Genomic DNA, 3,698 nt, shown 5'->3' with positions numbered 1-3,698 from the left:
ATACCATCATATCAGATATGAAATAATCACTTAATGCTGCATATCTGTTTTTATTTAGAGATTGAATTTCAGGAAATTATTATGAGTGGGAGAAAGAGAGTAGAAAAAGGAGAGATGTGAAAGAAAGCGAGAAATAGCATATGAAAGCAATAAACTAAAACTTTGTTTTCATTTGAAGACTAACCTCACTAAACTATCAGTAGCTTAATTAGCAATCATCAGTGACACGGCAAAAACCAACAAATAGTTCACACTTTTCTCATTCACAGAAAAAATTGGACGAACAACTCATTCAGCTCCAGAGTTGCGCATCCCGTCAGTCACTTTCAATTTCGTCTGCACCGCATAGTGCTGCCATCTGTTGGGGCTTTTTGGCTCCAGTTTCGACAGCTGTTTGTTTACGTGAGGAAAAGGTGAAGTGTCAGTTCTGTGTTTACTACATTTACCTTATCACTACGTCATCTATACAGGTAAGAATGTGGATTTTAACTTATCATAAGATTTACAGTTAGGGAGATAGTAAGTCAGTTTGAGTAGTGGCTGTGTATTGGATAATAAATGGGGTTGACACGATACTTCTGAGTTTTCAAGACGTCCCTCAGATTTCAGGTCATGAGATTGACTTACCTGTGTTAATTGTGTTGTGTATGAAAGCAGAAGATTTTATAAATACGTCTGTACAGCACTGTATGATATTTTCATTCCGTTATTTTCACTTTTAAACGAGATCTCAAATCGTGAGTGTGTTGTATGATATATTCGAATGAATAAATAACATCTTGTGCATGTCACCAAGAAGTCATGATTTTTTGTGATTTTATCATGTTGTTTTTGCTCTTCTGATGTTAAGATTTGAGTACTGCACTTTAAGGATATTAAGGAAAAGACTCCTGCACGATTTCTAATACCCAAGTACACCTGACATCAGACATAAATTATTTTATATACTACCAAATATCATCAGTATTAAATATTGGCTTTGGATTGATACCTTTTAAAAAATAATTTGATTTGAAGTGTTTTTGTCAATCATCTTTGTTTATATATTTGCTTGTGGTAGTGTTTTTAAAGCGAGCCTGCATCAAAGGCTAGTTATTAAATTCTGTGAATTGTATATTGAATATGCACATATTATGTATATGAGTATTTGTGATCCCATAATGACTATGACTACATACAGCATTCATATAATTTGTTTAATCGTAATCCAATTCTTTAATAGCTTGTAAGTGGTTGCAAAATTATGTATACAAGGTTCTACTCTGTTATTTTTTACAATTCTTTTCTGGTTTGACTACTAAATTCGACTAAATCCTCTGAGTCTTGGAATAAAAAACTTATATTGGAGAAAAGAATTGGTAGGTCTGTCATTTAAAGAAAATGTTTATGAAATTGAATGTTTTGTATACATTTATGTGTATTGCTATATAAACAAATACATATACTTACACTGTACTTATATGCATATGTATGCACTGTATAATGTTTATCATAAACAATACACATTGTAATATTCAGTTGCACTTGATTTTTTTATTTTCAGGTAAAGAATTGTAATATTTAACAATTCAATAAACTGAAATGAAGAATTAAAATATATATGTGATTAGATCATTCATGTTTGCAGCTTACAACAGTACTATTCAAAGTGCAGTATACTCACTAATGCTAGTGTACAACTAATAGTGTGCTGTTGTGTTGCTGCTTGTTAGTACAAAGGGACTTTTGTTTACTGATTTCATGTTATTCTTTTTGACTCAATTTATTTTGCCACTTGATATCGAGTGAATTTATACAATCAGTTCTGATTGTTAATGGTTTGAAAATTATATAGGATATTTAATTTTACTTAAAACTGAAATGATATAGCAAGTAGTGAGTATCAGTTCTTGCATATGGCAGATTAATATATTATCAGAAATATGATGGCGGAATTAATAAGATTGACTTTTGTCTGTTATTTTGAATAGGAATGCACAAAACAGTGAAATAGGAAAAGCCAACAAACCTCTAGAATTTGGTTTTAGTAAATTACTAGTGAGCTTGCTACAATATGAATGGTGGTTTGTTTGCTCTTTTGGAGGAGAATGGAGTATAGAATTCATGACTAATCTTTACCTTCTGCAGGTAAAGAAGGTAAAGATACAAATTAACTTGAAAAAATATGAAACCAGTGTTTATTGTCTGTTTATTATTTATTGTTTATTGTTTCCTGGAGCATGTAATGTCTATTGTGGTTATGTTTTGTAAATGGTGTTTACATATAGATGGCTGCACAAATGGTGATATTGATATCGATACTGTTATTGTTTTTGTTGCCATTATATTGTTGTTAACAATATGAACGGTAGTATGTAAAAACAAAACAGCAGTATTTCTTACAAAACACGGGAAAGTGTAAACATGTTGAATAGGTAAGACTAGTAATTGAACTTTTGGTAACTAAGTATTTGTGGAGCCATCTGTGCATAAATGGATAAGCTAAAATAAAAGTGGACATAGCATATACATAAATGCCATCCCAGTCAGCAATGGGTTAAGTGTGTATCAGTAACAAAATTTGTTTGATTTGTAGAATATGTATTGCCTTTGCTTTTTATTTGTTGAAAATGGTTTTGTTTATTTTTTTCCCGAAAAATACATTGAAGACAAAATAGCTAATATATGCAGTGAAAAAAGATAGAAGCGAAATAAGTTGAAACCTAGTGTGAAAAGGCCATGCCTAAAATTGATGCTTTAAAGTTTGAAATATAGGTGTCAGGAAAAAAGACTCAAATTAGAATTTCCCTTAAACTCTTTACATATAAAAACATCTAAATGAGTGTGAGTTGGATTTGTTTTTTTGACAGTGGAAATGCTTTAAGCTGTTAAGTTTGTTGCGTGATGTTACTATTAATTTACATTCTGTTGTAAACTTTTGTAGTCATATTTTCTTAAATGATGTGAGTTTTTCTCTTCATTCTGTTATTAGTTATGATGATAATGTAGGATATTATTACCATTATCGTAAATTGAAAGGTGTGGGAAAGGGAAAGAGAGAGGGAAGAGGAAGAGAGAGGAGATACATATAAAGAGAAGGGGGATGAAGAGAGAGGAGAGACAGATAGAGAATGAGAGATCATGAGTGAGAGATAATGAGTGAGAGAGAGATAACAAGTGAGAGAGAGATAACAAGTGAGAGAGATATAATGAATGAGAGAGAGATCAAGAGAGATAGATAGAAAAGAGGGTGAGAGAGATAGAAAAGAGGGTGAGAAAGATAGAAAGGAGGGTGAGAGAGATAGAAATGAGGGAGAGAGAGGTAGAAAGGAGGGAGAGAGAGATAGAAAGGAGGGAGAGAGAGATAGAAAGGAGGGAGAGAGAGATAGAAAGGAGGGAGAGAGAGAGAGATAGAAAGGAGGGAGAGAGACATATAAAGGAAGGAGAGAGAGACAGAAAGGAGGAAGAGATAGAAAGGAGGGGGAGAGAGATAGAAAGGAGGGAGAGAGAGGTAGAAAGGAGGGAGAGAGAGATAGAAAGGAGGGAGAGAGAGATAGAAAGGAGGGAGAGAGAGATAGAAAGGAGGGAGAGAGAGAGATAGAAAGGAGGGAGAGAGAGAGGTATAGAAGAGAGGGAGAGAGAGAGGTATAGAAGAGAGGGAGAGAGAGAGGTATAGAAGAGAGGGAGAGAGAGAGGTATAGAAGAGAGGGAGAGAGAGA

The 3,698-nt window shown here is 33.4% G+C and overlaps 1 protein-coding gene across 12 annotated transcripts in view; it reads left to right on the top strand.

Moving 5' to 3' along the window:
- The first annotated feature begins 263 nt into the window (after positions 1 to 263).
- The window catches only part of LOC113817707 (uncharacterized), a 714,080-nt gene continuing 710,645 nt past the window's right edge, over positions 264 to 3,698 (top strand). For 3 of the 12 annotated variants that reach the window (XM_070131975.1, XM_070131972.1, XM_070131967.1), the window contains exon 1: positions 266 to 470. The gene's annotated coding sequence lies outside the window, so the exon portion shown is untranslated. Of the gene's footprint in view, positions 471 to 561; positions 610 to 3,698 lie in introns of those variants that run through there. The other 9 variants (XM_070131982.1, XM_070131981.1, XM_070131978.1 and 6 more) reach the window with 6 other exon arrangements.

This window comes from Penaeus vannamei, chromosome 17, assembly GCF_042767895.1.
Source record: "Penaeus vannamei isolate JL-2024 chromosome 17, ASM4276789v1, whole genome shotgun sequence".
Taxonomy (NCBI): Eukaryota; Metazoa; Arthropoda; class Malacostraca; order Decapoda; family Penaeidae; genus Penaeus; species Penaeus vannamei.
Note: the sequence above shows the minus strand (reverse complement) of the source record. Positions and strands in the feature narration are given on the sequence as shown.